Source organism: Lissotriton helveticus, chromosome 6 (genome assembly GCF_964261635.1).
Source record: "Lissotriton helveticus chromosome 6, aLisHel1.1, whole genome shotgun sequence".
NCBI classification, from domain to species: domain Eukaryota; kingdom Metazoa; phylum Chordata; class Amphibia; order Caudata; family Salamandridae; genus Lissotriton; species Lissotriton helveticus.
In genome coordinates this window covers 1,253,137,359-1,253,150,841 of record NC_136067.1, presented here as the reverse complement: position 1 = coordinate 1,253,150,841, position 13,483 = coordinate 1,253,137,359, and the positions used below count along the sequence as shown (strand labels likewise).

Sequence of the window (13,483 nt, the reverse complement as noted above, 5' to 3'; positions counted from 1 at the left end):
CCTAACATCTGAACCCACAATTGCGCCTTTTGAAAACTCAAACCGTACATGGCTCAACTCAGGAGGATTAGAGTCCAAATAATTTTCCTCTAAATCTTCACAAAGAAAAGCACACATTTTCTCAAAAACGTATCTCTGCTTTGATGCTTCCCACTGCTGGAAGACATCCATAACAGATTCTAGATCATATATTGTCGGGTCAGTCACCCATCTATGTGCCAAATGATTCAACGTTTCTCTCTCCCTAGAACCAGGCTGTTGAATACGCAACTGTGTACGCTCAGAGACAGGAGCCGGACTTGCCGCTCCAAAGAAAGGATACAGAATACTAGTAACAGTACTAGCCACTCTCTGACGAACAGAAGGAGAAGTCGATGAAAAGACAAGAGGGAAAGCAGAGTGAGACGAGGCAGATGCAGAGGCAGTGTCAGGAGAAGTACCAGGAGTGGTAGTCGATATAGTAGTCAAAGTTGTAGGGAGTATAGGAAGAGCAGATGTAAAAGCCGGTGGCCCTTGAGGAGGCTGCACCGGAGGAGCAGGAGCCAGCTGAAGAGTAGCTGGTGGGTGCTGTGGAGGAACAGGAGGCATAACAACCACAGGTTGCGCAGCTAAGGGTTGCGGAGGTGCCGTAGCATTCTGCGCATAGGGGGGTGGTGAACTTAACAAATGCGCCATTAAGGGATCTTTTTCAAGCTCTTATGCTGCATCTTGCTGAAGAGGCAGCAAAACTGGATAGCATTTATCTATTACCATTTTACGTTGCCTGTGCAACTGCTCACTCATCTGTTCTTCTTCATCGTCTTTAAACTGCATGGCAGCTTGCGTTATCGAAATACCCCTTTCTCTCTTATTTTTCTTTGCTAATTTAATTTCCTTCTGTTTGGCTTCCTTACGCCATAGGCGGAAAGAGTCAAACATCGCCGGCCGGGCTTTCTTCTTAAAAAGTTTATCTTCAAGATTATCTAAGATTTCAGTTTTAAAGCTACCGTATTTGGGCCATTTTAAAACACCATCTTTTCTGGTGTATTTGATCCACACTTCATTATATGTGATGGGGCCTACTCCATGTTTCACATACAGTTCATAAGTTGGAGTTCCAATCGGAGGAACCAGACAAGAGTCCTCCAATCGGGAATCCCTATTATTACAACCAAGACAAAACAAATTTCCAAGTCTGCTAAGACCAGGCATCTTCGCTCTCTAGTCTAGCTCCAAACTTCAAAGGATTATCGATTACGATATTTCTCGTGAATACACGAGTCCTTCGGCTTTGGCACTTGCAAGTTCCAAACAAAGTGATCCCAAAGGGATACCCAAAACTAAGAACCAACTAAGGACTGGGAGACGCTCCACTTATACTTAACTGAGATATTGATCACGTCACCAGAAGACTCGTCTTAGCGTTTTGCTCTACCAAACTTCAAGGGTCCAAATCAGGGCGATAGCCAGGGCAGCAGTCCTTCGTAGCCGTCGGGAAGCGGGGAACCTCGCAGCAAAGACTTTCGGACCACGTCGACATGCAGGGGTCGATGAAGTGGTTGGCGTTCCTCCAGAATTTTCACACGAAGCTCCTCACGAACCTCTGGCTGGACCGGTACCGCTGGTATCATCCCACGTTGGGCGCCAATTGAGGTACTGGGTTTTTCAGAACCGGTACCGAACCGGTAACCCAGTGGTGTCAGGGTACACACCCAAAGACCTCGAGTACTCTCCTGATTTAGACCACAGAAACTCAGAGTCTTCTAGGTGAAGTCAAGGATCGATTTTATTAGCTGCAACCAAGTAACAGGCGTCCTAGAAGTACAACAACACGGGATGTATATTCTCAGGAGACTGCTCAATCTTACAAAGTCAGGCTTCCCTTTTTATACGAAATATTGTGCTTTAGGCAAACATTCTTCAAATTTTAGTATACCATTCACATGTTTCCACTACAAAGGAAAAGCAGAGTCATGATGACAAGCCCACATCACAGTTCGTCCAGCCCACAATACATCATCCGGCAAAGCCCAGCATTTCCATCAGATACCGGTAGACCCCCAATAAAAACGGGCACCTCCTCCTCATAAAGCAAGTGAGAGAGAAAAGAGCAGGGACAGGTGTGAGCAAGATTCGGCAGGGTGTGTGTGCGATGAAAAGGGTTTATGGCCTGTTGTGCCTTGATGCTATCTCGTTCGGCCACTGGGAGAGGAACTGACCAAACGGGTTTGGCCTGGGGCAATGGTTCCAGCTTGCCCAGGTCACAGAAAAGTCAATTAAGGTGTACGTGTCCTTTGGAATCGAATTTGGCTTAATTCGTATGCCTATGTGAGGGCAACTCACAAAATGGCTGCCGTACACAAAATGGAAGCCAAGGGTTCAGGACGAAAATGACGATTTCGAGGTGAAATCGTCACTCGAATATGACGAAAATGCTTGTACATAGTGTACTAGCCATTCTCGGTCTTTTGATATAAAAATCGTCATGCTATGATGAAGTTTAATTCTCGAGTACAGAATTTTCAGAACTACAGGTACATCTGAGGCAGCACATGAGAGGGCACAATGCAGTATCAGAACAGCAACAGGGCAGTGTTCGTAACAGAGCAGGTACATCTGAGGCAGCACATGAGAGGGGCTAAGTGCATCAACAGTCCATGGCAAGGCACAGGTACATCTGAGGCAGCACATGAGAGGGGCTAAATGCATCAACAGTCCATGGCACAGAGCAGGTACATCTGAGTCAGTACATGAGAGGGGCTAAGTGCAACAACAGTCCATGGCACAGAGCAGGTACATCAGAGGCAGCACGTGAGAGGGGCTAAGTGCATCAACAGTCCATGTCAAGGCACAGGTACATCAGAGGCAGCACATGAGAGGGCACAATGCAGTATCAGAACAATAACAGGGCAGTGTCCATAACAGAGCAGGTACATCTGAGGCAGCACATGAGAGGGGCTAAGTGCATCAACAGTCCATAGCAAGGCACAGGTACATCTGAGGCAGCACATGTGAGGGCACAATGCAGTATCAGAACAGCAACAGGGCAGTGTTCGTAACAGAGCAGGTACATCAGAGCCAGCACATGAGAGGGGCTAAGTGCATCAACAGTCCATGGCACAGAGCAGGTACATCTGAGTCAGTACATGAGAGGGGCTAAGTGCATCAACAGTCCATAGGACAGAACAGGTAAATCACTGGCAACACAAGTACGTGGGTTGAGCGACCCGTCCCAAGGACATTAATAATGCAAGGGTGGTTACAATGGACAATCTAAACACCAAGTCAAATTACATGTGAGTGATGGGAACTAAACCTCACATCACAGAATCTGGTGGACTGCTTGAACTACTCGCCTCGGACACACTGCCAGCACCAGAAACAGGTTTGTTAGACACAGCCACAGCTCTAGTGACTGCCACATGAGCCATAGACCCCGACACACTGCCAGCACCAGAAACAGGAGTGTGAGACACAGCCACAGATCTACTGACTTACACATGAGCCATAGACCCAGACACACTGCCAGCACCAGAAACAGGAGTGTGAGACACAGCCACAGCTGTAGTGACTGACACATGAGCCATAGACCCAGACACACTGCCAGCACCAGAAACAGGAGTGTGAGACACAGCCACAGCTCTAGTGACTGACACATGAGCCATAGACCCAGACACACTGCCAGCACCAGAAACAGGAGTGTGAGACACAGCCACAAATCTACTGACTGACACATGAGCCATAGACCCAGACACACTGCCAGCACCAGAAACAGGAGTGTGAGACACAGCCACAGATCTACTGACTGACACATGAGCCATAGACCCTGACACACTGCTAGGACATATCCCTGTACAGTGACCAACAAATACCATGCCAGCATCTGACACATGAGAGTGGCGGACACACACAGTGCCAGTACCTGAAACAGGAGAGGGCACAACTGACACAGTGCTACTACATGATGCATGACATCGAACAATAGACACTGTGCCACTATCTGACACATGAGAGTGAACTGCAGCTGCGCCACTAGGACCAATGAAATGATAAGCCACAGGGCTGTATGGGCTAGGAGGCAGGGTGGCTCTGGGAGCCGGGGATAGCTGTACTGGAGCGACATCGGGGTGGTCAGGTGTCAATGGTGTGTGTTTACGTTTCTTAGGGATATGTAAGGGCACCCTGGACATGACTGGACTGGTACGTGGTGCGGCCTCATCTGAAACATCACCCATCAACGGTGGATCATGTGCTGGTGGGGGTCTGCTCTCTGGGGATGTGCTGGACCCTGCTTGTCGTTTGCTGTGGGCCTGCCTTCTGCCCTCTGTATCATGTGTAATGGGGGATGCAACAACAGTGTACTCCTTCCTCTGCTTCTGCGGGGTGTGGATGGGAGTAGAGGTATGGGGGAACTCCACCGCTGACACATGTGTTTTACGTTCCTTCAACAACATCAGCCTCGGTGCAGCCAGGGGTGATGTATGCCTGTCCTTGATGGAGCTCGTGTCTATGGGAGAACCCTTGGCCCTGGGATGTGCCTTGGCCGTAGGAGGTGTCCTGTCTCTGGAATGTCCCTGATCCCTGAACGGTGCCCTGTCCCTGGGTGCAGACTTGTCCATTGTAGTGTACCTGTCCTTTGGAGCGACCTTGTCCTTGGGAGTGTCCCTGCTCTTGGGAGTTGCCCTTTCCTTTGAAGTGTCCTTGTCCTTGGGAGTGTCCCTGCTCTTGGGAGGTGGCCTTTCCTTTGTAGTGTCCTTGTCCTTGGGACTGTCCCTGCTCTTGGGAGGTGGCCTTTCCTTTGAAGCGTCCTTGTCCCTGGTAGTGTCCCTGCTCTTGGGAGGTGGCCTTTCCTTTGAAGCGTCCTTGTCCTTGGGAGTGTCCCTGCTCTTGGGAGTTGCCCTTTCCTTTGAAGCGTCCTTGTCCTTGGGAGAGTCCCTGCCCTTGGGAGGTACCCTTTCCTTTGTAGCCTCCTTGTCCTTGGGAGTGTCCCTGCTCTTGGGGGTTGCCCCTTCCTTTGTAGTGTCCTTGTCCTTGGGAGTGTCCCTGCTCTTGGGAGTTGCCCTTTCCTTTGTAGTGTCCTTGTCCTTGGGAATGTCCCTGCTCTTGGGAGTTGCCCTTTCCTTTGTAGTGTCCTTGTCCTTGGGAGTGTCCCTGCTCTTGGGAGTTGCCCTTTCCTTTGTAGTGTCCTTGTCCTTGGGAGTGTCCCTGGACTTGGGAGGTGCCCTTGCCTTGGGAGTACCTTTTGTGGGGGATGCCTGTGTAGCATGTGAAGCCCTTTCCCCCAACACCCCTTGAGGATCCTGTGTGTCAACTCCAGTGTAGCTCACGTTGTCTTCGGTGAAAGATTTCCCTTTCCTAGGGGATGGTGTCTGTGCCCTCTGTGCCCTGCCTTGCTGCCTGTGGCTGCTTCTAGTGCAATAACCTGTAAATGAGGCCTGGTCTGAAAATTCACTCACCCCTGAGACATCAAGTGGTGTGGATGGGGGAACAGAAGTAGCACCCTGTCTATGCGACTGTAGAATGGCTGAAGACACAGTGTTTGCTAATGACTGAACTGTTCTGTGTAGACCAGCAACATCGCCATGCAACCCCTCCATGAATGCCACCTCCTGCTCCAACTTCCTATCGTGGTCTTGGAATGCATTGATCATGTTGGTCTGCCCTACACTCAGCTGTCGCAGCAGATCAACAACCTCAGCACAAAGTGCACTTTGTGTCACAGGGGCAGGGGCAGGGTCTGCGGTGCCTGCACCGAAGGCAACTCTGCTCCCCCTACTCTGGCGAGCACGAGCAGTACTTGTTGCAGTTGGTGGCAGTGTGAGCCCTGTGTGCTGTGTTCCGACTGAAGGTGTTGATTGCCCACTCCCTGTCTGTGACAACAGTGCTGACTCACCAACACTGTCTGAAGATGAGGACGATGGTGTTTCCACATGTGAGTCCTCAGGGACGGTTCTGTCCCCCTCTCCGGGGCTGCCCTCTTCAGTGTCAGTCTGCGTGTGTGTGATCTCGGATCCGGATACATTGCCACCACTCATCTCCGTCATCTGTGGGTCAGTGCCCTCTGCCAAAGCTGAAAGAGAGAGAAAAGAGGTTTACCTAAGTGCTACACTCACGTACTGAAGGTTACAAAATCACAACTTTCCTTACAGTCGAATAACATGTAGCACCCATCCTGCACACGACCCACCCCTACCAGACATCCTCATATCAAAGAACCGTCGGTGGCTGTGAAACATGTACATCATACGAACAGGGCAAGTGCATGCAGACCACCACACATGTCATGCCATGGGACCACAGACCTCAACGGCATGTTCTGGAACCCTCAAATACAAAGCAAGTGGTATGTCCACCAGGCGGACATGGATGCCACTGCTCTCTCCGCTAATGGCACCAACATGCAATTGCAGCAAAACAAATGCACCACGGATGTCACTACTGTGTCTGAGCACCAATACATGCATGCACTCACAAGTCACAGACACATACAGTCTGCTTACCGCTAGTTTGCTGTTGATCCCCTCTCAGCCGGGCGGACGGGTCAGGATGCGTCACAGCAATGATACGGTACATTAGAGGGGTCATGGTGTGTCGGGCCAGACGGGTTGATCCTGGAATCATCCCCAGTGTCATCTCGGCAATATTCTTGCTTAGCCTGGATATGTCGTCCCAGCGCTTGTGGCAGTGTGTGTGTCGTCTATTGCACACCCCCACTGCCCGTACATCACGTGCTATGGTCCTCCACACGGCCTTGCGAAGGTGCAGCTTGACCTACCATGATGGGAGACAAGAGGGGAACGTCAGTGGACAGTTTGACATTCCAAACATCGTAGAAACACGTATCTTCATGCAGCCATGCTCAGTACAACACATGTGAAGGTCCCACAGCACACCGCCAAGCTTGCAGAAGCCAGGAGTCAGTGACCACCTCATGCCCATCAACATGTTCCTCACTGCACTTACCACCTGTCCGGGGGCACCGTAGAGCCATTCATAGTGGCTAAGCACACCGTCTACAAGGACATCCAGCTCCGCTGCGGTGAAGGGACGAGACCGGATCTCTTGCACTCTCTGCATGGCAAGGTTCAGGACTGTGGCACTACAGCAGCAGTTGTTGGTTAGCTCAGCAGCAGCAGGTCGAGGTGATGGTCGTAGGCAGCAGTTGTTGGATAGCTCAGCAGCAGCAGGTCGAGGTGATGCCCGCAGGCAGCAGTGGCTGAAAGCAGTGAATGTGTGCTGCAGAAATTCACACATATATAGGGCCCTGAGCTTATCTCAGTGGCACACGTCTGCAGCAATTGGTTTTCTCTGGATGCCTCATTCAAAAAGAGCCAATGACTGGCCCTGGTGTGGCGGTGCACGGCTTCCGCTATTTTTGAATGCGCATACGCGCCCCGCGTTACCTGTTTCCATTGGCTACAGGTGCACGGACCCTCATGGCCACACATCGGCAACCGCATGTGCGTGCTTCCGCGACGGTGCATCATTTGAAAAAAATCAATCACTGGCGTCGCTATGGCGATGCACGCATTCCGCGGGGCGGAGCAGACTAACACATACATTTCAATATGCAAATTCGAAATGGCAGCTGGTACCCCCCCTTACAATCACATTTCAGCACCTAACGCAGACCGACTGTCCTGGCCGGTCACCCACCGCCGGGTGCTGGCCGGTCATCCACCGCCGGTGCTGGCCGGTCACACACCGCCGGTCCAGGCCAGTCACCCACCGCCAGCACCCGGCGGTGGGTGACCGGCCAGGCCCATCCATGCCATGGTGACCTCAATGCACAGGCCGCTCACCCACCGCCAGCACCCGGCGGTAGGTGACCGACCCGGACCGGCGGTGTGTGACCGGCCAAGAATGGCGGTGGGTGACACACCAGGAACGGCGGTGGGTGACCGGCCAGCACCCGGCAGTGGGTGACCGGCCAGGAAAAGCGGTGGGTGATCGGCCAGGACTGGCGGTGGGTGACCGGCCAGGATTGGCGGTGTGTGACCAGCCAGGACCGGCGGTGGGTGACTGGCCAGGCCCATCCATGCCATGGGGACCTCAATGCCAGCACCCGGCGGTGGGTGACCGGCCAGGAATGGCGGTGGGTGACCGGCCAGGAACGGCGGGGGTGACCGGCCAGGACCCGGCGGTGGGTGACCGGCCAGGAACAGCGGTGGGTGACCGGCCAGGACCGGCGATCTGCGGTGGGTGCTGCAATGTGACTGTAAGGTCGGGTATCAACTGCCATTTTGAATTGCATATTCAAAAGTATGTGTTAGCCTGCACCGCCCCCGCGGAATGCGTACACTGCCATAGCGACGCCACTGAGTGATAATTTTCAAATGATGCACCATCTCAGGGGGGTTGATGAACCCCCCTGAGACCAAGACAAACCACATCAAAAGTAAATGCATGGTGATTACAGACAACATTGACAGGACGGTCAAAGAGTTAGGGTAACTGTTATAAATGGGGGTCTCTGGTTGGCAATGGTTTGCACCTTTGTCCAAATAGTTACCCTTCCTTCTAATCAGGATAAGGGGTAGACACTACAGAAATAAGTCCTGCTCACCTCATTGGTTGCTTGGCACGAGCAGTCAGGCTTATCTCAGAGGTAGTGTGTGAAGCATTTATTTATTTATTTATTTATTCAAAGTTTTATATAGCGCGAACAAGATCCTTACAGATATCAGAGCGCTTCACAAAGACAGGGTAGGGGCAGTAGGAATGAACAGCAGTAATGGGAGCAACGTAGTAGTCACTAACATGATAGGATAATAATAGCATACATAAAACATATCAATATACAATCAGGTAAAGAAGTAATATAAGACAGCACAAGTCATTGACCCCACTACAGAGGTGTTCAGGTACACCTTGGGTGTCTGGAGGTTTATACCAATGTTTTAGTATAGAGGGAGCACTGAGTGGGGGCATAGGGAGAGTGAATCAGTGACCCAACGTGTATCATATATTGGTCGGTAGTATGAAAGTAGCGTAGTAGTGTCCCCATCAAGTAGAGGTATAATGCCAAAAGACAAGGTGTGCAATGACACAATGCAATGCAGGGTCTCTGACCCAGCACCTATAAGGTTCAGGCCAGTAGGATGGTTTTCACCTCTTTCTTGAAGAGTGCCGTGGAGGAGATACGCCTGGTTTCAGGAGGGAGCGCATTCCAGATCCTGGGTGCCATTCCTGAGAAGGAGCGCTTGTAAGTTTTCTCTTTCCGGAATCTACGAGGTTTCAGGAGTAGATTTTTAGAGCTTCTATTGGATCTAGAACCTCCTGATATAGACAATTTTTGAGCGAGGTAGTTGGGTGCATTGTGGTGCACAGCCGCGTGTGTCATAACTGCAATTTTTAGCTGTATTCTGGCTTCAATAGGCAGCCATTTTAGGGACTTTAAGTCTGGGGATATATGCGAATGTTTTCTTGAGCCAGTAATGAGTCTCGCGGCAGCGTTCAGGGAGGCTCTTAAGGGTGCTGTTGTGGATAGCGGGAGTCCGCTGAGGGCCACAATTCCGTAGTCTATTCGAGGGATGACTAACGCTTGTACAGCAGCATGGAAGTCTTCAGCAGGGAGGAAGGGTTTAATTTTCCTCAGTGTGTTTATTTGGAAATTAGCTGCTTTTGTGGCTTTGCTGACGTGCTGCTGCATGTTGAGCTTGGCGTCCAGTGTGATGCCTAGGGATTTCGCTGAGTCCACGATGGTGGGTTGGACATTGAGTGCTGTTAGGTTGTTGAGCCATGTTTGGGTGGTGGAAATTTTTGCCGGGGAGTGAGATGAGTAGGAACTCAGTTTTCAGAGCATTTAGTTTGAGGTGGTTATCTGCTAGCCAAGATTGAGTGTTAATAAGCGTGGAATTCAGATGTTTGATATCTTCCGGGGATTGAAGCTTTAGGTACAGTTGTGTGTCGTCAGCGTACATATGGAATTGAACATTGGAAGCTTGGAGCAAGGTGGCGAGCGGTTCCATGACGAGGTTGAACAATGTGGGGGAGAGGGAGGATCCTTGTGGAACACCTAGATCTGCAGGCACAGGTGAAGATAACACATTGTCGATCTTGAACTTCTGAGACCGATTGTGAAGGAAGGACGAAAACCATTTGAGAACAGTTCCCGATAGACCCATTCTAGTGCTTAGCAACTCCAGCAAGTTCTCATGTTTGACCGTGTCAAATGCTGACGAGAGGTCAAGAAGGATGAGGAGGCAGGACTCATTGCAATCAAGAATTTGGAGGGCGTCATCAATTATGTGTGTCATAGCTGATTCCGTGCTATGTTTCGCTCGGAAGCCTGATTGATGAGAGTTGAGGAGGTCAAATTGGTCAATGTGTTTTGTTAGTTGGAGTTGGACACATTTCTCCAGCAGTTTGGCCAGGGTGGGGATATTGGTGATGGGCCGGTAATTGTTTAGGTCAGACGGATCTGCTGTAGGTTTCTTGAGTATAGGTGTGACTTGCCCCACCTTGAGGGAGTCTGGAATGAGGCCTTGTTGCAGGGAGCGGTTGACAATTTTGGTCCAGAGAGGGAGGAGCAAGGGGATGAAGTCTTTTACAGCATTAGCAGGTAGAGGGTCTGTGAGGTGATTAGAGGGCTTCAAGGTGCGGAGCAGTTTGTGTATTGTTTCTTCAGAGTATGTATCGAAGTACAGCCAAGATGCCTTGTTTTTAGGTTGAGTGTTAGCCATTCTGGTGTGGTTGGGGAATCGGCTTACATCCATAATGAGGTCATTTCTTATGTTGTCTGTCTTTAGCTTAAAGAAAGCAGAGAAGGCTTCACAGTGTGGGGTGTCGCTTGTTGTGCTGTTTGATTGTAAGGGTTTTGTCTTTGTTTGGGTTTTGTCTTTGTTTTGGTCATTTGCCCACAACATACAGTAATACGGTGAAAACACTACAAAAGGACAGTTTTTTGTAAAAAAAAAACCAATATTTATCTGAGCAAACAAGGCCAAAACGATAAAAGAACAACATAAAGTAATCAAAAGTATGCATTTTGCAAAAAAACCTTTATAATGCAGTTCCTTGAAGCCGGTAGCTCCGAAAACAACAGAATCCAACAGTTCCGGCCAACTGAGTCAGTGCGGAGCAGCATTCGTGTCAGCAGACTAGTAAATGATGCAGTCAGCTGGCACCAAAGCAGCTGACCGCATCACTGTGGGCCGGTCATGATAACTGTTGCAGTTGTGATGTGAAGCATAGTGGCACAGTGTGCATTGTCCTCAAGTCGCGATGCAGGCAGCGGCTCAGTGACGGTTGTCCAGCGGTGTCAGTGACCAGGGCTGTTGTGCGGAGTGAGGTGGTGCGCGTTGCGGTGCTGATAGGTCACGGTGCAAGTGGCAGTGCCGGTTGATGGGAGCTGGCATTGGTCCACCCAGACTGAGCTGTGGGATGGGGTGTACATCGTTTGACTTATGAGTGGCGTCCCCAAACCATTGTGCGGTCACTGGTGGCAAGGTCAGCATGCAGTGACATCATTGGTGAGACCATGGCGGAAGAGTGAAGCAAGGAGGTGTGGACTGCGGTGCCCACAGGTCGCGGTGCAAGCAAGGGCTTGGTGGCGGCGGTGGTCGTCATAGTAGGTGAGATCAGGGTTGCAGTGCGAATTGCGGATGTGCATTCTACGGTGCCTTCAGGACATGGAGCCCACAGCAGTGTTGGTGATGGTGTTGGCCGCTTTCCCCTTTTGTGGCAACTGAAATCCACAGTTCCAGAGGCGGTACCCAGAGGTAACTGAAGTCATTTCTGTTCCTGAGACTTCGTGAACAGGAGTCAAGCTCTATTTAAAGCCCTTGGTGATACTCAGTGTCATGTGAGAAAAGGTCAGTAAAGTCCTTTCACTGCCCAAGGCAGAAGCATCAACTGCAGCCAACCCTGCAAAGCAACAATACAGAAAAGGGGCATTACTCCTCCTGTCAGTTCTTCCAGCTCTTCTTCTTGGCAGGTTCCTTGAACCAAATGCGTTCTCTATTCTGGGGTCTGAGCACCAATATATATACAGCATTTCTCTTTGTCCTCTTTGGCAGAGAGTGTCTGTGCTTAGTGCGAACCAGTTTGGTCCTATCTGGCTGAGCTTCCCAGCAGGAGGTAGAGACAGCATTTTCCAGGGCAGACCAGGCCCATTCAGTTGCAAGGAAATCTCCTCCTACTATTCTAAATGCAGGACCAGACTATTCACCCTGACACATCTAGGAAAGGCAGGACACACCTAGCCCCCCCCAGTGGCAGTCTGAAGAGAATGCACAGCCCAACCCCTGTCACTCAAAAGCCAGGCAGTCAATCCACAGCCCAGCGTAGGCACACAGGATGGCTAAGCAAGAAAATACCTACTTTCTAAAAGTTGTTTTTTCAAACATAGAATATAAAGATCGTGTTTACTAAAAGATGCATTTCTACATTCTGATTTCAGGCATACTAAACTCCATTTCTCTATCTTGTCCCCATGGGAAGATATACTCATAAAATATTACCAAGTATTTCCGATTCTATCCTATGGAACAAATAGCATTTCAACAGTGAAAAACAAATTACGCTGTAGTTCAATATCAGGACATGTCACACACACCAGGACATGTCCTACCTTTTGCATATACTACACCATGCCCATAGGGGTACCTTGGACCTACCTTAGGGGTGTCTCACATGTATTTAAAAACAAGGTTAGGGCTTGGCAAGAAGGTGCACTTGGAAAGTCGACATGGCAGTAAAAAACTGCACACAGACACTGCAGAGGCATGTCTGAGAACCCTTTGACAGGCTGCTCGTGTGGGTGGCAAAATCTGTGTAATTAAGAAATATAGTGCATGCACACTAGCAGCTTTTGATTTACAGGACCTGGCACTCTCAGTGCACTTTACTAGGGACTTACCAGTAAATCAAATATAAGCACATTAAAATGTACAATAGGGGCATTTGCACTTTAACACTGCTGAACAGCAGTGAGAAAGAGAGCAGGGACACTAAACCAGCAAAAACAGAGTAAAAACCAGGAAGTCAGAAAGCAAAAAGACATGGGAAACATGCTAAAAGATGCCATGTCTAACAGTACCGGTCAGAGGATGGAAGCTCCTTTAGGCCTCCAGCTGATGCAGAATAAAAATCCCTGTAGCTTTCAAGATAGAGTAGTGAATCATGATAGAGTAGAACCCAGGGGCTATATTATCAAGGACTGGTATTAAAATTATTGCAGTTTTATCAGCAGGAAACTGCCGATAAAACGGCGATAATGGGCTTGATAATATGCCCTTGTTAATTCCCATAGAAGCCCGTGTTCTGATGTAAACATGGGCTTCTATGGGAATTAACAAGGGCCTATTATCAAGCCCATTATCGCCGTTTTATCTGCAGTTTCCTGCCGAAAAAACGGCAATAATTTTGACACCGGTCCTTGATATTATGCCCCCAGATGACTAACCACCATTATCTGAGATTCAGAGATTTCCTTGACCTGATTAAACTAACATGGTGCAACAGTTCTGCAACATTTTGCTTGCAGGTTTGGCGGTTGCCA

The 13,483-nt window shown here is 49.8% G+C and overlaps 1 protein-coding gene and 1 long non-coding RNA gene across 2 annotated transcripts in view; one reads left to right on the top strand and one right to left on the bottom strand.

Annotated features, from left to right (window-relative positions):
• The window catches only part of LOC144763399 (visual pigment-like receptor peropsin), an 874,070-nt gene that overhangs the window by 566,993 nt on the left and 293,594 nt on the right, over positions 1–13,483 (top strand). The window lies entirely within an intron of this gene.
• Positions 11,829–13,483, bottom strand: part of LOC144763400 (uncharacterized) — a 49,401-nt gene continuing 47,746 nt past the window's right edge. Inside the window, exon 4 of the long non-coding RNA XR_013596215.1 lies at positions 11,829–11,847. This is a non-coding gene — a long non-coding RNA (uncharacterized LOC144763400). The remainder of the gene's footprint in view (positions 11,848–13,483) is intronic.